The 22,747-nt window shown below is 37.8% G+C and overlaps 1 pseudogene; it reads right to left on the bottom strand.

Moving 5' to 3' along the window:
* Positions 1–2,266: 2,266 nt before the first annotated feature.
* Positions 2,267–2,671, bottom strand: LOC105999723 (annotated as a pseudogene).
* Between the last annotated feature and the right edge of the window lie 20,076 nt (positions 2,672–22,747).

The following is a 22,747-nucleotide window of genomic DNA, read 5'->3' as shown; positions in this document are numbered from 1 at the left end:
AACAGTAGTGATAATGGAACATGAATAAAAAGGGGACTTTCCAGGAGGGGATCAGCAGGAGGGGGAGGGGAAAAGAGGGTACTGAGGAATGAAGAGAATCAAAGGACACTGTACATTTATACATGAAGACAGCATAATGAACCCTTCTAAATGCTGCTTGCAAAAGCAGAAAGGACAAAAGGTGGTATGGTAATATACTGGAGGGGGTGAATTTGTTCTAAGAGTACTGTGTGCATGTGTGGAAATATCACAACAAAAGCCCCTCATATTACAAATGTATGTTACTATAAAACTAAAATAATTTTTAATGGGACATTGTGAGCCTAATGACTAGGCCAGAAATAGTTAAGTAGGAAAGTAAGTGCTTCTAATTCTTCCAGCTGGTGATTTAGGCATTGAGAGACTGAGGAGTGTGAAAAAAAAAAAAAACATTCAGCTGCAGCAGGCGATGTGTGACAGACACACAGCATTGTTTTCTCCAGTATGGGGCTGAAATATTTCAGAATATAGACAGTTTTGTTGTTTTATTTTCACAGAAAGGAGCTATTTAGTTTAATGAACTAACAGATTCTTTAACTAAATTCCATCTCCATAAGTTCATCAACTCTAAATCCATCCTGTAGACTGATTTGATCATTTTCCCATTCATTCATTTATAGAGAAGAGCTAACTGCAAAAAATGTACATAGCTTACTGTAAGGAATTTTTTTAAGATGAAGAAAAGAAATGCCCTAAAATTAATAGAAAAAATGAGCAAATAATTGACTGTGCCAGGGTAGAGAAATCTTTTCTTGGTAATATAATGCCCAGGGCATCATATTCTAAAATAAACTCATAGAGTTTTTGCCTCTGGGTAAATTTAAAACACTTGTAGGTGAAAGATCACTGTAAAGAAAACAAAATGCAGATGATAAACCAGAAAATAAAATTTGTAATTTATATAGCAAATAAAAATGTGTGTTTATTATTACATTATTTGTTATATTTTATGTACTACTAAAAGGCCACTAAAGTACCAAAGTATAAAAAGAACAGAAGAGACAACATAAGAGGGAAGTCAAATCTTTGAAAGATGGAGAACAGATGAAAAGATAAAAAGAATAAAAAAGTTAGGCACCATGTTCCCAAGAAGGAAATGTCAGATAAAAGCAAGTTGATTCAAGGATGATCAGAGTACTTTACAAGAATAAAACAACAATGTAGCATCTAATGATATAATCAGTGTCTCTTATTTTTAAAATTTTTAACATTTTTATTGTAAAGATACTGTACAAAGGGGTTACAGTTACATGAGTAGGGTAATGTTATCCCCTCCTCTGTTTTTTCCCCTACCACCCCGTCCCTCCCCACCTCCCCGACTCTTCCCCTCCCCCCCCACCCCTCCACCCCCAGCCAAAGTTCATTTTCATCATAGTGTCTTGTATATCTCATTGTTACAGTGGGTCAATCTGTATCCTTATTTGAGCATTCTGTTATTTCTCTTCCCTTCTCCAAATTAGAAAAATGTATATACAAGATGCAGATATTTTCATATCCGTGCATAAAGTACTTCAGTAGTATTTACCCCCAACTAACCCTCTCTTTTCACCTTCCACTTGTTCCTCTCCTCCCTCCAAACAACAGTCCCCCTCTGTGTTTTTAGATCTATATTCTGAATATGATTTTTTAAAGTGCAATATTTGTCCTTTGGAGACTGACTTATTTCACTTAATATAATTTCATCCATTTTCCTGAAACCAACATCATTTCATTGTTATTTATAATAATGCTCCATTGGGATGTGTGTGCTTGTATGTGTGCATACATGTGTGTTGTGTATATAACATTTTCTTTTTCCATTCATTTATTGATGGGGTCCTAGGCAGATTCCATTACTTGGCTGTTGCGAATTGTGCTGCTATAAATATCAATGTACAGGTATTTCTATTGTGTGATGACTTATATTCCTTTAGGTATATGCCCAGGAATGGCATAGCAGGACCATATGGTCCAATTTTTAGCTTTTTGAGAATGCTCCAAACTGATTTACATAGTGGTTTCAGTAATTTATATTCCCACCAACAGTGTACAAAGGTTCCTTTTTCCCACATCCCTGTCAGTATTTATTATTGTTTATGTTCTTGATGATGGCCATTCTGACTAGAATGAATTGAAATCTCAGTGTCATTTTGGTTTACATTTCCTTTATGTCTAGGGAAGTTGAACATTTCTTCACTTTTCTGTGTGTTTCAGGCTTACTGAAAATATTATAGCATAGCAGAAAGATTTAAATGGCTCCACATGGTGTTTTGAAATACATCCCAACTGAAGGCTGAGAGGCTGAGTGATTTGCAGGTTGGAGAGACTACCAGAACTCTAAAGCTTCAGTATATCCTTAGTGTTGGGATCAACTTCAATGCTCTCCTGATCAATGGCTGAGATTTCAGGAATATAAGTATCTCCCCTTTCTCTCCCCTTCTTCAGCTGGGTAGTGATACCTCTCATGGATGTCTTTGCATCTGCTTCATAAGATGTATAGCATAATCTGCTGTCTTGGTGCAGTGCTTCTTGCTGAGAATAATGGCAATCAGCACAACATTTTTTTGGTACTGAAGGCACTACCCAGATGTGTGTAGTACTTCTCATTGGTGACACGGATTTCCATCATGGTTTGGGTGCTAATGTGGCCCAATGTTGGTCAGGTCCTGGTAAAATAGCTCTTTGTATATTTATTGGCTGTTTGTACTAGTTTTGTGAATTATTCAGTTCATTTACCCATCTGTTAATTGGATGACTTATTCCTTGGTGTTTTATTTTTGAGCTCTTTATATTGTCTAGATATTAATCAACCTACTGTTATTCAAAATACTTATAAAACTTTAGTTTCTTTCCACCAATGTCCTCTTTATCAAAACGCAAAATCATTTTCTCTTTTTTCTGAATGTTTATTTTACTTTTTCATGATTCATCCATTTAAGTTCAGAGGCAAAATCAGAATGGTGTCTTTCCATTAGTCTCAATTGTTAAGAAGAAACCATGGAAGGGTCAATGAGGCATGCAAATGGATACCCCTCTTTCTTCTCTCCTGAAATCTAAAGAAATCTAGCAGGAAAACAAGTCTAATAGGACAAAAGTACACTGGAGGAAGTTGGTATAATTTCAAGGGAGGACAGATGCAAAGAAGTAGTTGATCACCTTAGAAATAATATTGAAGGCTCTGCCACCAGTATATGTTAGCTTTTGCTCCAATAACAAATACCTTCCCAATCATAGTAGTTTATTCCTCACTCACTCATAGTATCTGCCCAAATAGCCTGTAACTAATTGCCAGAATTGTTTTTATGACTTCAGCCACCCAGCTCAAGTACAAGGAGACAGAGGACCATCCTACTATTGGCCTATACACATATATACATAGTCATATACACATATGTGTAAATATATGTATGTGTATATATACATATGTATATAGATATATATGTGTGTGTGTATATATATATATATATATATATATGAATAAACCCATTGAATACAATGCCCAATTCCTCTATTTGCATGTCCTGAGTCTCTGTCTGGTGCTAGCAGTGGGCTACTCTGTCTTCAAGACCCACAAATAGGAAGTCTGATGACCCAGGAGATAGGCAATGAGGTCCCCATCCTCAGCTAGTCAGCCACATGGTCTCAGGCTATAATTTCCCCACTGACAAAGTAAAGAAAGCCCTGGCCTCAATTCCAGCTCTGATCCCAAGGAATGTGTATGTGTGCACTAGTATGCCAGATGCTAGAAGAGTGAGAAGTTAGTATAAAAGGACTTGTCACTGTCTGCCAGTAGAGGCAACTGGTGAATAAAAGAGTCAACCCATCCCTCTCCTGGCCTGTGGTCTTAGGATAGGAAGAGGTGACATGGCCCAGCTGACTTCCTGGATATGTAACGTTGTGCAGTCCTCAGCCAGCCTTCCTGCTCCCTAGGGCAGCACCCCCATCTCTCTTCTGCTTTCACGGCTCTTCGCACATTCTCACCCCTCCTTCCTCTTCCGACAACCCACTTCAACTGCTCCAATAGCTTTTACCCAAATCTTCCTGAGAATCAGCCAGCAGTGGCCTTGAGACTCACCCCTTTGTTTTTGTATGTAGCACAGGTTTCCATTTCACCAAGAAGACATGTGTTTCAGGGTTTGTTTGTTTTTTTGTTTGCTTAAATTTCTCTTTAAAATACACCAGGGTTTAACTCAAGGGTAAAAACTGCATTTTCAAATCACAAACGTTTTTGCCAAAATTCAGAATGTTTACACAAAATAGATCAAGAGGCATTCTAGAAGCAAGCAGCAGGTTTTCCCATGCGCAGTTAAATTTGTGGATCATATAGGAGCCCCTTTCTAATTTGGGTGACAATGTGCCAAAAATAGGCTGGCTACTTTTAATTTCTCTAGGCATTGGCTTGTAAGGCTGTGACCTTGAACATACCTTCTAACTTTTTGGGTCTCAGTAAATGAGAATGACACCACCTTAGGTCCATAGCAGAATCTGATACTACAGGCCTCAGGCTTCCTGAGATTTCTAGGGAGATATATGTCCACTAAGTAATCTCTTAGCAGTAAAGTGTGGTGGAAGGGATGAGAGAGTGCAATCATCTAGGATCCTTAATTTTGCAGGCATGTTATAACATTGAACTAGGTTGTAAAGGATGTGTTTTTCTGTCCTTGATACAATATATTTGTGCTGTGCTACCAAAAAAAGAGTAAGACTTATATCCAGGTATGGGTGGCTCACGCCTGTAATCCTAGCTACTCAGGAGGCTGAGATCTGAGGATAACAGTTCAGAGTCATCCTGGGTAAGAAAGTCTGTCAGACTTTTGTCTCCAATTAATCACAAGAAAACTGGAAGTGGAACTGTGGTTCAAAGTAATAGAGCTCTATCCTTGAGCAAAAGAGCTCAGGGACAGCAACAGGCCCTGAATTTTGTCTGTCTCATGACTGACAAACAAACAAATAAAAAAACCAAAAAAGTAAGACTTTTGTATACATGCATTTGTGTGTATATGAGAGAGAGAAAGAAAGAGAAAATAAGAGAGAGAAAAAGGGCTCCTGTGAATGTGTAAAGATGAGGGGATGGAGAAAAAGGGATATTTACAAGCATGAAACATAATATCTAGGTTTGTTTTTATTTTAGCAAATACATATATGGATACTTTTATCCTTATTATACAATGTATACAGTATATACTATGTATATAGTATATACATATTACATATATATAGCATATATACTATGTATATACAGTATAGTATATATAGTATAGTATATAGTATAGACTATATATAGAGTATATACAACAGAGTATATATAGTATAGTATATATAGCAAATAGTATGTATATAGTTATGTGCACATGCACACTCTATACATGTATACTATATATGTACATATAAATACTATATACATACATACTATATACATACTATTTAATATCTATATACTAAAGAAGCTCAAGAATATAAAACTTCTAAAAATTTTAAAAATTCAACTAAAGACTAATTAGAACCAGGTATGTAGTTCATGCTTTTTTATTTGTTGGTTTATTTATTGTGTATGGTTTCTACATGTTTGATTGGTATCAATTAGCTGTACAAGGGGATTTCATTTTTGACATGCCCATATATACGTACAACATGCTTTGATCGGAGTCACTCTCTCCATTACTCTCTATCATCAATCTTCTCCCTCCCAATCCAACTGTAACAACCTTCATTTTTCATCTCAAACATGTACATAAAGTATTTTGACCTTATTCACTCTCCTTCACCCTCTCCATTTGCCCCCCTACATACACACATACCTTTACTGATGTCCCAGCTAGGGCCCATTTTACATTCCAAAGACTTGATTGGTATAGGTAAGAGGCTCTTCTCTGAGGCCAGTGGAGCAGAAGCACAGATCCCTATCTGCAAAGAATTGAAGATACTGCTCAAGTGGTAAAGTTCAATTTCCTGTACCACCAAAACAAACAAATCCAAATGAATGTATTCAATTCAAAAGCAAATGAATCTCACACCTATCTAGCAGGTGAGGGGTGGGGTGTCACTGACACACATATATCCTTTGCTCCACAGTTACAGAGGAAGCTCCCTTAACTCTCACCTGACCCTGATGAAGCTTCCCAGAAGCTTCATCCCCTAATCCCTGAGCATCTGTGCCTGGGTATCTTAACTCCCTGGGCCAGTTCTCTTTCAGGTCTCTGAAGAAGATTCAAGATTAGCTCCCAGCTTTTCTCTGACATCACCCCCACCCTCATCACATTCTTGAAACATGCATTGCTGCCTTACGAGCCTGGGTTCTCTTATGCTGTGTGAACACTCAAGGTCAAAGCCAGAGTTGCTGGCCACACTACCTTTCACCTTTCACTATGTTGTGGGATCCTCTCACTGCTTTGAGCCCCTGGGGCTCTGACCCATTGAACTGAGTGTTAGATCACCTGAAAATCTTGGTCAAATGAAGACTTGCAGTCAGCAGTTTGAGGTGGGGCCTGAGAGTCTGCATTTCTCACACACTTCAGATATAGCAAAGGTTGGGACTGCCCATAGAGAGCATAGTTTCCAAGTATCCAAAGGCTTTAGCAGATCACACTCAGAGGATCATCCTGGCAGCCTCCAGATTCAGCCAGGCCACAGGAACCCCCTGAGAAGGTGGAAAAAGGCAGACCTCAGATTGAACAGGAAAAGAGTCTCTACTGGTTGGGTTTTTGTTGAAGGGGCTAGGGAGGCTGCAGCTTTTTCCAATTACCCAGATAAGCAACTAGTTATTTTAAAGAAAAATAAGAAATGGAATAGCCTAAAATTGCAGTTCCCTAGGAAATATTGGTCCTGTGAGGTGTTAATAGGAGTTTTGTGCAAAAGGGATGCCGATGCTCAAATAAGTTCTAGAATCTACACTCTTAAACACTGGGTTAAACAGAGTTTAATAGGTTTCTTTTCAGAGGCCATAATAAGCTAATGTGCATTATAGTGCTCCAAGAAGAACATAAAGCATGCGACATTCGCCAAAAGTATTTTCCAAGGAAATCACCTCCGTTTATTTATTTATTTATTTATTTATTTATTTATTGGTCAGGGAGTCTAATAGGGCTAAAGTTCTATGGGCTGTAGGAAAGGGTAACAAGCACACACTGGAGTCAAGTTCACTGACCTTCCTAACTCTTCCTTTTCCTTCTCAGAAGATTATAAGGTGGAAGAGTGTCTGCTTTCTCAAATTTGTTTGTAATAAGTTCGGCATTTTAAAGCATATTAAGAGGCCTACAAATACTTAGCCATTGGTAACATTTTTCTTTCTTTATTTCTCTTTTTTTTTCTTTCTTCTCACTTTCTTCTCTCTCTTTTACAAATGTTACGCATCTCTTATCTTATAAATGCTGTCTTAAATATAAACATCATATCACCATCTCTGGGTGTTGTGTGTGATTATCAGTGAGTTCCTGTGTGACAAAAGTTTTAGCTTTCTTGACTAAAGAAATTTTACTAAGAAAATCCCAATCAATTGCATCCCACTTTGCTAGAGCCAGTCTTTAGGGAGATGTGTTAGTCACTTTTCCATTACTGTGACAAAATACCTAAGAAAAGGAACTCTGGGAAGAAAGAATTCATTTTGACTCATGGTTTCAGAGATTTCAGATCAGCTGACTCCACTACTTTGGGTCTGAGATAAGGGAGAATATCAGTAGGGAGGGCATGGCCCAGCAAAGCTGCTCACTCATGGCAGCCAGCAAACAGGGAAACAGAGAGAGGCTAGTGACAGTTTTTCCAATCAGCTCCAACTTCCCACAGTTTCTACCTTCACTGAATAGTTCATTCAATTATGAATCCATCGATGAATTACTCCAGTGATTAGCTCAGCACCCTCATAATTCAATCTATTTCCCAAAGGCCCATCTCTGAATATTGCTTTGGGGACTAAGCCCTCACTCAAGGCATGAGCCTATAGGGAACATTTCATATCCAAACCACAACGGTAGTCAAAAGAGCTTCAGAGAAAGCCCTTCCCTGCATGTCAGGAGAGAGATGATTGAAAGGGGTTTTGGGAAAGGTCAGGGAGACCTCGAGACTGCTTTGTTAGGTCATCATGTGAAAGCACCATACTTTGGGGTATCATTTTCTGAGTCCCAAAATGTTTTAATTATTCTGGTCAAGTCTCACTGTATTATTTTAAGTTTATTTATAGTGACATAGTAGGTGGGTTAAATCTTCAAGACAAAGATGTTGTACTGTCAATTTTTAATGTTAAATTAATTTTAAATAATAGTATGGACAGGGGTTGGGGGGAGGGGGAGGATGGAAAGGGATGGGAAGGGGAAACAAAGGAGGAGGCTACAATGCTTGGTAAGAAATGTACTCATTATCTTGCCCATGTAATTGTAACCCCTCTGTACAGTATTTTCAGAATAAAAAAAAGAAAAAAATAATAGTAAGGACAGAATCACAACACAAACCCTTATCATATTAAAGCATCATCTAGACCACCTAGTAGTTTAGGTAAGGATCTTTTCTCTAGAGTGTCTCCAGAGGATAGTATGAGGTTTCCTGAACAAATACTATCTGGGATCAGATAATAGTGTCACTCACTGTGGTTGCTGAGGGTATTGGCTGGTTTCCATTCCTGTGTCCATTATTGACTGTTGCTTAATAGCCTAGTTATCAAACACAGGCAGAAAGAAGGAAAGAGAGAAAGAGAGAGAGACATCTTTTTCTCTCTTCAGAGGGAAATAAGATCTCAACAACAGCACACCATTGCTTTCAATTAGTGGTTCTCAGTCTTTGTCTGCATATTAGAATCAGCTGAGAATTTTTAATAAAGCACCGGTGATGCCCAGGCCTTGCCCTAGAACAAATAAATCTGAATTTACTTCTGGAACCAGAGTATCAATATTTTTGAAAGCTCTTCATAAGATTCTAATTTATGGTCAGGCTGATGATGAGACAGAAAACCAAATATCCTCACATCTCTACCTAGATGAACCAAATGTCCTGAAATCCATAATTGGGAAGATAGCTTGTATGAATGCCACGTGGCACATCATTGTGCTTCTCTGTGCTTCTATCCCCCCCTTTTTTTGCCTTCCCTTGAAATACCCACTGACCTGTACATTTAGAGTGTAAATAAGTTCTGAATAGATAGCACTGTCTTGAGTACGGTGCAGGAATTTATCTCCAAATCAGTTCCTACCATTCCCTAAGCACAGCAGCCCACACTTGTCACCTCTGCTCTGTGCTTACCTATTCTCATGAACAGGTTTCCTATTTTGGATCTCCCAGTCTTTAGTTGGTTAACATAAGAGACTTTCTCTTTCTGATGCACCATCCCTCCTTTCATATATTTTCCCTCAACAATGCTCAAATGTGAAAATAATGACTTCCTTTCGAACAATGTACCAAACATTGCACCAAGCATTTGGTGTAACTGTATTTTAGTCTTAAAACAAACATAGGAGAGACTCATTCAGCAGAAGAGGAGATGAAAGTTGAAGAGGGAAACTACTCTCCCTGAGATCATCAAAGTGGCAAGTCAGAGGTCTGGGATTCACATTTGGAGAAATCTGAATGGAAACTCTGAACTTAACCATCCATCTGGCTTCATTGATACATATCTGAGACAGTCAAACAAGACCCTATGATTGTCATTGTCTGGAAATGCTTAATTTTTGAATTAAGTATCCCACAACCCCAAGTTGCACTGGGCCCTGAAAATCAGGTAGTCAGTCCTCCACTTCTTCCAGAAGTAAATAGAAAAGCCACTCACTTTATATTCTTTAAGAACTCAAAATATGGGCTAGGAAGGTGGCTCAGTGATAGAGCGCATGCCTTGCATGCCAGAGGCCCTGGGTTCGATTCCTCAGCACCATAGAAGCAAAAAGAAAAAAGCTGGAAGTGGTGCTGTGGCTCAAGTGGTAGAGCGCTAGCCTTGAGCTGAAGAGCTGAGGGATAGCTCCCAGGCCCAGAGTTCAGGCCCCATGACCTGACCCCCCCCAAAAAAAAAAGAACTCAAAATATGTTCAAACCATGATCATTCAGATGATGGATGAAGATGAGGCTAGTGTACTATTAAACTCAGATAATAATACAAATATTAAAAATAAGAAATTATGACTACAATTTTTCATAGTGCTTGGACATGACAAAGAGAGAGAACTTATGAGTTTTAGTACAGAAGAGGGTGCTAAGATACAGACTAAAGGCATAGAAAGCCCATTCAGTGGCATGATAGCATAAGGTTTCCCAAATCTAGGAAAGCTACAGGAATCTGAGACATTCAGAATCCCCAAAGACACGACCAGACTAAAACTTTACATCATATTATAGTTAAAATGCAAAGAGTACAAAACAAAAGAAATGCCAAAACCTGAAAAAAATACAAAATTACTTACAAAGGCCAACATTGGAATATCAGCAGATTCCTCAATATACCTATATGCCAAGACAGCATGGAATCATGTATTTCAACCTCTGAAGAAAAATAACCACAAGCCAAGATTATTACATTCTGTAAAGGTATCCTTTCAAATGAAAGGAAAAGAAAGACCTTCCAAAATAAATATAACTAAAAGCAATTTTTGATCACTAAGTTAGTATTTCAGGGGATATTTAAAGGAATACTACACATACAAAAAGAGGAAGAAAAATGCATATATTGACAAGAGCTCAAAAAAGAATAAACATCACTGGAAGAATAGATTCCTAAAATAAAAATTGGGAAAGAATCAAACATCACTAATTCAGTAAACAGTAAACATATACATATGTATATGTATATATACATATACTTATATATATATATATGTATATGAAAAAGAAAATGCACAGATGGGTATCAGAGGCTCACACCTGTAATATCAACTACTCAAGAACTGAGATCTGGAGAGCTGCAGGTAGAAATTAGCTGGGACACAATCCCACTTTTCTTTTGGGCATTTACTCGAAGGATCACAAACAAGGTTATACCAAAGCTACCAGCACAGCCATGTTCATTGAAGCATTATTTACCATAGCTAAGATATGGAACCAACCCAGATGCCCTTCAGTAGATGAATGGATCAAGAAAATGTGGTGTGTGTGTGTGTGTGTGTGTGTGTGTGTGTGTATAGGAATTCTATGCCTCCATCGGAAAAAAATAACATTGCCTCTTTTGTTAGGAAATGGAAAGACTTGAAAAAAATCACATTAAGTGAAGAAAGTCAGGCCCAAAGAAACATAGGCAGTTGTTTAAGAATACAGGTGGACCTGATGCAACAACGAGAAGTATAAGTTGTCATGTCCAAAACGAGCTTTACAACGTCGGTGGGGGGGGGGGGGGAGGGGGAGGAGAAGGGTTGGGATTGGGGGGGGGGGGGAGGCTGGGAAGGGATGTGAAGGGTAAACCAAAGGAGGAGGCTGCAATGCTTGGTAAGAAATGTACGCATTATCCTGCCCATGTAATTGTAACCCCTCTGTACAGTATGTTCACAAATAAAAAATAAATTAAAAAAAAAAGAAACATAGGTCCCATGGTTTCCCTTGTTTTCAGTGACTAGTACAGGTCTAGGATAAGCAGAGTAGGTCAAAGGCTATGTACACATGACCATATGAGATAATGTTAAGCAAAATGTACCCCAAGACAGAGACACAAGAGGTTTGTTTTTGTTTTTGTTTTCATTCTTGCTAGTGTTTTCAATGTACTTCCAATACACTATGTGATTCTTTTGTTTCTATTGTATGTTCTTCCCCCATGATATAACCCTTGTTTTCACTGGATTTGATACTGGTGCTCTGCATCTTGTATATATATTTTTGAATTTGGGGAGGGGAAGGGATATTGCAGAACATTTAAATAAGGATGCAGGCTGACCTGTTGTGATGACAAGATGTACAGGACACTATATTGAAAATGAAGAAAAAAATAGAAGTTAGCTGGGACAGAAAAGCCCATGAGAATTGTAGTGTTTAAGTATAGCAATATTTAGGGACTTTTTGCTGGTTAATTGAGGATAGAATTTCAAAGACTATTCTGCCCAGGCTAGCTTTGAATAGTAATTCTCAGATCTCAGCCTCCTAAATAGCTAGAATATAAGGATTTAGTCACCAGTTTCTGAACCAGCCCTTGTTTGATAATTAATTAGAGATAAATTCTCATGGGCTTTTCTGTCCCAGCTAATTTCTTTCTTCTTCTTTTTTATTATTAATTTTTTATTCTAAAAATGTTATATAGAGGGTCAGGGAAGGTGGCTCAGAGGTAGAGTGCTTGCCTTGCATGCATGAGGACCTGGGTTCGATTCCTCAGCACCACATAAGCAAAAAGAAAAAAGCCAGAAGTGGTGCTGTGGCTCAAGTGGTAGAGCGCTAGCCTTGAGCTGAAGAGCTGAGGAACAGCACCCAGGCCCAGAGTTCAGGCCCCATGACCGGACCCCCCAAAAAAATGTTATATAGAGGGGTTACAGTTACACGAGTAATGAGTACATTTCATAGCGAGCAGTTACCTCCTCCCTTATTTTCCCCCTACCATCACTTCCCTCTCCAACTCCCCAACTCCTCCCACCTCCTCCCCACCCCGCCTCTGACATTGTAAAATTCGTTTTCAATATAGAGTCCTGTACATCTCGTTGTCACAACAGGTCGGCCTGCATCCTTATAGCCCCAATGCAATAATAGTGGATGACTTCCCTACCTTACTTTCACCAATAGATAGATCATCCAGACAAAAATCAACAAAGGAACTTCAGAGTTAAGTAGATTGAAGAGTTAATAGAGATCTATAAAATAATCTATCAAACAGCTATGGGATACACATTCTTCTCAACAACTCCTAGAACTTTCTGTGAAATAAGCCACATTATAGACAATAGACCAGGTCTTACAAAGTATAAAAAATTAAAAGATTTTATGTAGATTATCAAATCCGAATGGAATAAGACTAGAAACCAATAGCAAAAGAAACTACAGAAGATATGCAAACTCATGGAAACTGAACAATATACTGTTAAATAACCAGTGCAGCACTGAATAAATCATGTGAGAAGTTAAAAAAATTCCTAGAATCAAATGAAAATGGGTAAACAATTTGCCAGAATCTGTGGAATACAGCAAAGTGGTTTTAAGAGGAAAGTTTATAGATTTAAGTACCTTGAATTTAAAAGTTAGAGCTCAAATAAATAATCTAAGAATCTATTTCCAGGTCTTAGAAAAATAAAATCCAAATGCAACAGTAACAGCAGGAAAGAAACAGTACAGATCTGAACACTATCCAACAAAGAGTTTGTTCTTTATAAAGATACACAAGATGGACCAACTCTTAGCTACACTCATCAAAAGTAAGAGGAAAAAACATCCAAATTAATAAAATTAGATGTTGAAAATGGAATAATACAATATATACAGCCACAGTTACAGAGGCTCATTAGGGAATGCTTTAAAATGTATGTTGTAATAAATTGGAAAATTTAGAAGAAATGGATGAATTTCTTTTTGTGTGTGTATGTATGAAAATACCGTACAGAGGGGTTACAAGTACACAGGCAAGGTAATGAGTACATTTCTTATCAAGCATTGTTGCCTGCCTCCTCCTTTGTTTCCCCTTCCCATCCCTTCCCATTTCCTCCTCCCCCCCTGAACACGCCCCCCCTCCCCGCCCAAGTTGTAAAGTTCGTCCACCTGTATCCCTATTTAAACAATTTGTTTTTTCCCTTCCCCTCCACAAATTATACCAACAACAAATACAGTGAAAACAGGGGTTATACCATCGGGGGAGAGACATACAAAGCAACAAAGAAATCATCCTATAAATATGTTAGAAACAATCACAAGAAAGAAAAAACATTTGAATCCTTATCTTGGGGTCCATTTAGCCTAACATCAACTTATCTGACCATGTCTGCTTGTCTCAGACATATACCAGTAATTGCAAATAAGGGAAACCATGGGACCTATGTTTCTTTGGGCCTGGCTTACTTCACAATATAATTTTTTGCAAGTCTTTCCATTTCCTAACAAATGGGGCAATGTCATTCTTTCTGATGGAGGCATAGAATTCCATTGTGTATATATACCACATTTTTTTTGATCCATTCATCTACTGAGGGTCATCTGGGTTGGTTCCATATCTTAGCTATGGTAAATAATGCTGCAATAAACATAGTTGAGCTGGTAGTTTTAGTATGGTCTTGTTTGTGATCATTTGGGTAAATGCCAAAAAGTGGGATTGCTGGGTCATAGGGGAGCTTTATGTGGAATCTTTTGAGGAACCTCCATACTACTTTCCAAAGTGGTTGAACAAGTTTACACTCCCACCAACAATGCAGTAGGGTGCCCTTCTGTCCACATCCCCTCCAGCATCTGTTTTTATTAGAGTTCTTAATTTTAGCTCTTCTAACTGGGGTGAGGTGGTATCTCAATGTTGTTTTGATTTGCATTTCTTTTTTGGCTAGGATGGTTGAGCATTTCTTCATGTGTCTATTGGCCATTCATATTTCCTCTTCAGAGAAGTTTCTCTTTAAGTCTTTAGCTCACTTATTTATTTGGCAGTTGTTTCTTTGAGAATTTGTTGTTGGGGGATTTAATTTTTTGACTTAGATATGAGACCCTTGTTTGTTGTATGGCTAGTGAAGATCTTCTCCCAATCCATGGGCTTTCTATTGATCTTGCAAGCTATGTCCTTTGCCATGCAGAAGCTCTGCAATTTCATGCAATCCCATTTGTCCAACTTTTCTTTGACTTGTTTGGATGAATTTCTTGATATACATTGTCTATTAAAATTAAATCAAGGGTGTAAAAAACATAACCAGATCAATAATAAGCAATTTGATTGAAGCAATGATATAAAAAAGTACAAGGCCAGACACATTCATGACTGAATTCTAGCAAACATTTAAAGAAGAACTAATACAAATGCTCTTTAAACTGTTCCATAAAACAGATAAGGAAGGAATGCTTTCAAATTTGTTCTATGAAGCCAATATCACTTTAACAGTAGAACTGGAAAAGGGCAAAAACAAAACAGTGATGAACAACATAGGGAAAAACTCATCAATAAAACATTCATAAATCAAATTCAACAACGGATTGCACAGTTCATTCACTCTGGCCAAGTTGGTTTTATTATTAAATTTATATTAATTATTTAATTTATATTATTAAATTATTGGGGAACTCTTTGCTAATGAGTTCTTTTTAATTAATTGCTAGATTCAGCACAATGCCAATAATAAATCTAGCAATATTTGTTATAGAAAATAAGATATTCCAAAGCTCATGGGCAAACAAAAAGTACACAGAATATCCAAAACAGAGGATTGGGGATTTTGCTTAGTGGAAGAGCACTTGCCTAGAAAATGCAAGACCCTGAGTTTGGTCCTCAGATTGGGGGGCGAGGAGGGTAGTGGGAGAGGGAAGCAAAATAATTTTTACAAGAAAGAGTAAAAGTAAACAACTTTCACCATTTGTCTTCAGAATTGTCAAAGATATCTGGGCTGACACAAAGACTGACCAACAGATCACTAGGACAATTTGAGACCTTTTGTGGACATTTTCTTTTCAGTAAGGCCACCAAAGTAATCAGTGGAGAAGTTGAAGTCTTACAAAAACAGTACTAGACTGACAGAAAATCACCTCTGGCTTATGTACAGAAATTAATTTGATATATAAGCTTACTGAAGATGTAAAAGATCTTTATAGTGAAAACTATAAAAATCTAAAGAAAGAAATCAAAGAGGATACCAGGAAATGGAAAGATCTATGTTCATGGATATTGTGAAAATGGCCATGTTGCCAAAAATGATATGCAGATTCAATGCAGTCCCCATCAAAATCCCAATGCTGTTCTTTACTGATAGCGAAAACAATCCAAAAATTCATATGGAATGACAAAAGACCTAAGCCAAAGCAATCACAGGCAAAAAAATAAAAATAAAAAATAAAAAGCAATGTGGGCAGTATCACAATGCCAGACTTCAAACTCTACTTACAGAGCCATAATAACAAAAACAGTTTAGTATTGGCACAAAAATAGACCCAAAGATCAATGGAACAGATTAGAAGACCCAGGAATAAAACCACATACTTATAGTCATCTAATATCCTACAAAGGAGCCAAAGACATACAGTGGAAAAAACAATTGGTGTTGGAAAAACTGGACAGCCATTTGCAGAAAACTAAAAGTGGATCCCTGCTTGTCACCATTTACTAATATTAATTCAAAGTGGGGTAAAGACCTCAACATCTGCCCCAAAACTCTGCAACTACTGCAAGAGAGAGTAGGAGAAACATTAGAACTTCTAGGATAGGCAGGAATTTCATGAATAGAGTCCCAGGGTACAAGAGATAGGAGAGAGATTCAACAAGTAGGACTACATCAAAATAAGAAGTTTCTGCACAGATAAGGACATAATTACAAAACTAGTAAGACAGCCAAACAATTAGGAAAAGATCTTTACCAACAATACATTGGACAAAAGCCTGATACACAATATATACAAGAAGCTCAAGAAACTAACCCCTCCTAAACTTCATACACCAATCACTAAATGGGCAAGGGAGTTAAGGAGATACTTCTTAAAAGAAGAGATAAGAATGGCAAAGAAACACATGAGGAAATGATTATCATCCCTGGCCATAAAGGAAATGCAAATAAAAACACCTGTGAGATTCCATCTCATCCCAGTTAGATTGGCCAACATTTTAAATTTCAGCAATAAATACTGTAGGGATATGTGGGAAAAGGAATCCTACTGAGCTGCTGATGGGAGTGTAAACTAGTACAACTAGATCTTCCCTAGGACCAAGCCATACTATTTCTAGGCATCTACCCTGAACATCATGAATCAAGATGTGATAGGGATACCTGTATATCCATGATCATTGCTGCACTATTTATAATAGCCAACATATGGAAACAACCCAGATGCCCCATAACAGATGAGTGGATCCAAAAAATGTGGTACTTATATGTACAAAGGAATTTTACACAGCCATTAGAAAGAATAAAATAATGTCATTTGCAAGAACATGGATGGAACCAAAACAAATGGTTTTAAGTGAGGTAAGCCAAGGCCAAAGAGACAAATGGCACATGTTCTCTCTGATATGCGGAAGTTAGAACTAAAACCTTGGGATATGACAAATTACACAGGATTCTAGATATTCACATACAGTCAGTGACGGAGGATAGTCTTAGGAGAGAAACACAAAGGTGTAAGGCCTAAGCGCCCCTCCATATTTATATAAAATAATATATATACCGAAATGAATGCCTAAGATATGGAAACGAAGAACCTTTTCTTAATTTGTGTTTTTTTTTCTTTTTCTGATGATTCTGTATTCTTTATATACTGTGTATTCACTTGTTGGGAGGGCACAGAACTCAAGGAAAAGTGAAGCTCACTGGACATTGATGAGAGTGAACTATACAACTTGAGTGTGGAGTTGGGAGGAAGGGAATGGAAGTGAATGAGGGAACAGATGCCACTGTACAAAAGGAAATGTACTTATTCTCTGACTCATGTAAATGTAACTCCTCTGTACATCACCTCTATAATAACAAAAGAGTAAATTAAAAAAGCTAAGTAGAAAAAGTACTGATTAAAAAGCAATAATGTTGAACCTGCAAAATACTGTATTGTGAGTCATATTAAAAGGTCCATATTGAAACCCTTTTGTATAACTACTTAAAGGTAATGAAAATAAAATATTCTGTGATAATAAAAATCTGAAGAAAAATTTCCTCTAAACTGCAGAGGTCCCCGCCCAGTAAGAGAAGTAGTGATAATGGTAACTTTTGCATCTTTCTTTTGTGTGTGTGCTGGTCTCAGGGCTTGAACTCAGTGCCTAAGTGCTATCCCTGAGATTCTTTTTCTCAAGGCTGGAATTCTACCATTTGAGCCACGCACCACTTTCAGCATTTTCTGAGTAATTTATTGGAGATAAGAGTTTCACAGACTTTCCTGCCTGGGCTAGCCTTGAACCATGATTCTCAGGTCTCAGCTTCCTGAGCAGCTAGGATTACAAGTGTAAGCCACCAGCTCTCAGCTCATTTTGTATCTTGATGGTGGTTTAGGTCAGCTTGCATGGGACATCAAATGGTCCCTTAAGGTTTATGCATTTCTTGCTATGCAAATTTTACCACAAAGAAAGAAATTAGCCTTAAACACATCTGTGTAATGTATAATAACTCCAGTTAATGAGATCCATATGAATTATTTAGGGGGCAATATATTCATGACTACATCAGACTTGAAAGAATATCTCGGGAGGATGTATAGATAGATAGATAAATAGATAAATAGATAGATAGATATTTAACTAAGTAATTAGCTTTCAATGAAAGTTTATTTCAACTTTTCAGTAAATCTGAAATTTTTCACAACAAGCGATTGGAAAAAACCTTGATAGAAACCACTTAATTGTTTAGAACCTGGACCCACAAAAAATTCTTTAGGGGAGGAGTATTTTTATCATGGGCATTGTTTAGAATTACCAGCACATGGTGATAATAAAAAGCAGATCAGCTTTTAGTGGAGTTTATTATTGTTTTTGAATTCTCAATAGCAATACACACCCTATTGCCTGCACCCAGGGTGGGCCCTCCTACTAGACTCTCTTGGTGCATGGTTAGTGTCATAAAATTGGAAAAGCATAGTGGCAAGAATCAAAGCCAGTTCTGCCTGATTCTGAAGTCCTTTCTGTGCCAATGAACTTCTTTCTATACTATCCTGCTAGCTCTGCCGACAATTATACCATGATGAATAAAGCAGAATTCTTCCCTACAAGGAGTTCACAAGGTAGTGCAGGGAGATCCAGATGTAGATTTCTTATACAGATGATTAGATGCAAGATTTTCAAATGTTGTACTAGTGGAAAACAAGGAAGCTTCTTGGAAAAAGTGTGTGAGTTGCACTCTGCCCCCTGCCTAAGCCCATTTGGTAGCTCTGAGTTGTTCATATACACCCATCCCAAATCCTTAACATGGCCTACAAGATCCTATGTGACCTTGTCCCTTTCTATTTCTCTATCCTGTGTGGCACATTGTTCAGTCTATTTCCTTCTAGTATAACACCATACTACAGACCGGGTAACTTTGTAAGTGTACTTTTTACAGTTATGGAGCCTTGGAGGGCCAAGACTGAAGGGCTGCATGTGCCCAAGGCCTGTGGCTGAAGCATCCTATGTTGGAATGTGAGAGAGGCGATGGAACATTTGCAAACCTGCAAATGTATGAAGAAGTTGATTCCAGATTTTTTTTTTATGCTGGCCTTGAGGCTTGAATTTAGGGTCTGTAATCCCTGGGCTTTCTGCTCAAGATTAATGCTCTATCACTTGAGCCACAGCTCCATTTCTGGCTCTTTTTTTTTTTTGGTAGTTAATTGGAGATAAGAGTCTCATGGACATTCCTGCCCTGGCTTCAAACTGCAATCAGATCTCAGCCTCTTGAGTAGCTAAGATTTATTTACAAGCATGAGCCACCAGCACCCAACATGCTCAAATATTATTTTCTACACACAACCCCAAGCCACATTGATATAACAGTAAATAGTCCTTTCAAAATCTGTAATCCTGTAAGGAATTTTTTTTGGGGGTCCAGTCGTGGGGCCTGAACTCTGGGCCTGGGCGCTGTCCCTCAGCTCTTCAGCCCAAGGCTAGCGCTCAACCACTTGAGCCACAGCACCACTTCCAGCTTTTTTCTTTTTGCTTATGTGGTGCTGAGGAATCGAACCCAGGGCCTCAGGCATGCAAGGCAAGCGCTCTACCACTGAGCTACCTTCCCAGCCCCTGTATGGAATGTTTTTAAATAAAGGAAATCAAGTAATTTCAAATACCTGCCCACATAGAGATGTACAAAACATAGGCAAACAACACATTTATTTGCCTCAATCTTTTCTGAGATTTCAGTGTGCCTAAATCTGAATCTCAACTTCCTGGTGTGTGGAAAATTAAGATAGTAGACAAACATTTGAATAACCTTCCCCATATTAGGTCTCTTTCTCTCTGCTCTCTGAGTGATAGTGTCTTTTATACCTGTGGTTTCTTCATTAAAATACCTCTCAAGGTAAAGCTAATTTAGTCAGTTATACTGAGGTAAAAATGACTACTAATACCTAAATGACTATCTATCTTTTTTTTGGCAGTACTGGAATTTGAACTCAGAGTCTCATACTTGCTAGCCCAGTGCTGTACTTCTTGAGCCACATCCTCAGCCTATTTTTGTGTTGGTTGTATTTCAGATAACAAAACTTCTTTTTCTAGTATGAGCCTCAGACCATGATCCTCCTATTATGCCTCAAGCCTATATAGATAGAATTACTGGCATTAGCTATGCCCCTGGCACATATCAACGGATTCAGTTTTATAGGCCTGTCTGTACAAGCCTAGAGGATTAGATAGAATTTACTAACAAGGCAACTAAGCTAAATTAGAAACCAGCTGAGCTAAATAGTGGTCTAGTTATTAGTGGTGGTCATTTCTGTGTGAAAGACAGTAGTGTAAAAAAAAAAAAAAGAAATACAGTAGTGTGAAAGAAAGCATATGAGGTTGGTAGTTAAAAAAGCAGACTTCTAAGCTCAAGTAGTAGGGCACCAGGTAAGGGATAGCGCCCAGGCCCAGAGTTCAGCTCCCACGACCAACAAAAAAAGTAAATTAAATTAAATTTAAAAAGAGAAGACTTCTAATGCCTTCCTTTTATTCCTGCAGGCCTAGAATTAGCTACTTCCTACCGTTTCCTCCTCTTCCTCCTCTTCCTCCTCCTCTTCTTCCTCTTCTTCTTCCTCCTCCTCCTCCTTCTCCTTCTTTCCTCCTCTCTTCTCTGTTTTCTCATTTATTTTTTCAGTTTGTCAACACATGCTTAATGATTCATTATATTAAATTCACTCTATTCAAGTTATTGGTGCAGTTCCTATGTCTTGCCTAGGCCTTGGCTTTGGATGTGATTAAAGATTAACTTATAAAAGTCTATCACCAGTTTTGGAAGTTCTGTATGTCCCAAGAATAAGCCCAATAAACATGTTTCTGTGAGGGAAAAGCCTCAAAGAAAGAACACTTTTTAAAATGCAATTCAGTAAAATTTCAAATCCAGTTAAAAGATAAACACAGAGTAAATAGGAAATTCATGGAATGGGAGAAAATAGTTGAAAATCACATATCTGATAAAAGGTTTATATCAACAAACTTCTATAACAACCCAATTAAAATATGGTGCTTATATAGATACTTCTCTGAAGAAGATCTATAAAGCACCAGAGGGCTCATGAAAATATGGTCATTATGTCTAATTATTAGAGAAATATAACATTAGACCACTTGTACTCATTGAATAATATCAAAAGCAGGCAGTAACAAGTTGTTGGAGTTGTGGAGAAACTGGAATGTGGGAAGGTAAATGGTATACCTAATACAGAAGACAATAAGTGGTCCATTAAAAAAGTTAAAAATGGAATTAGCATAGGATACTATAATCCCACATTTGAGTATATACCCCAAAGCATTGGAAGCAAGTACTCAAATACATATTTTGTCCATTAATGTTTGTAGCAGCATTATTTTAAATAGCCCAAAGGAGGAAGTAACCCAAAAACCCATGAAGAGATAAATGACTAACCAAAATATCAGGTTGGGGTTGGGGCAAATGCAGAGAGAATAATGGGAGACATTGATCAAGATGCATTGCACTTATAAACTGACATGTTGAATTGATAATTCAAAAAGATAATTTTTAAAAACTTTAAGTGTTAAAAAACCCAACACACCCACCAAACCAGGCACCAATGATTCATAACTTGTAATCCTAGTCATAAAGGAAACTGAGATCTGAGAATCATGGTTTGAAGCCAGCCTGTGAGACTCTATCTCTAATTAACCACTAAAAAAGCTAGAAATGGAGTTGTGGCTCCAGTGGTAGAGAGCTAGCCTTGAACAAAAAAGCTCAGGGACAGCATCCAGGCCCTGACTTCAAGCCTCAGTACCAGCACATTCTCTCTCTCTCTCTCTCTCTCTCTCTAGATATCGATCTATTTAGATAGATAGATATAGATATCTATCTATATATATAAAATATTATTCAGTCTAAGGAAGGGAAAGGAATCCTGATACATATTATAACATAGATGAACACTGAGGTTATTAGGCTAAATGAAATAAGCTAGTCACAAAATGACAAATACTGTAAGATTCCACTTATATGAAGTATATAGAGAACTCACACTCCTGGTTCTTGGGGCTGGGAGGGGAGGTGGAATGGAGAGTGTCTTAGTTGGCATTCTCATTGCTATGATAGAAATAAGAGAGGAAAGATTTATTTTATTGAGTTTTACAGGTGACAGTCTATGATTGTGAGGAAGGTGTGGCAGAGTAAAAGAGTTCACATCACAGCAGCCAGGAAGCTGAGCGAAGGAGACAGAAAAGGGCTAGGGACAAGATAACCACAGGAGCTAACCACCAGTGACCTGCTTCCTTGAGCTAAGCCTCACCTCCTAAAACTTCAGAACCTCCAAAATACTGCCACCAGACAGGAACTGGGGATTTAAGACATGAAATGTAGGGGACACTTTATAGGCAAACTTCACCAAGAATTATTGTTTAATTGGTATAGAGTTTCAGTGTGCTCATCTGAGGGTGGGGGGTAATCCTGGAGCTGGATAGTGTGGACGGCTTCAAGAAAATGAAAATATGAATTACTTAATGCACCAAATCGTATGCTTAAAGATTACCATGGCAAATTTTATATCACATGATTATTTTTTGCCACAATGAAAAGAGAAGCATATATAC

The sequence above is a fragment of the Dipodomys ordii genome, unplaced genomic scaffold (assembly GCF_000151885.1).
Source record: "Dipodomys ordii isolate 6190 unplaced genomic scaffold, Dord_2.0 Scaffold197, whole genome shotgun sequence".
NCBI lineage: Eukaryota > Metazoa > Chordata > Mammalia > Rodentia > Heteromyidae > Dipodomys > Dipodomys ordii.
This window is presented reverse-complemented; position numbering and strand designations above follow the sequence as displayed.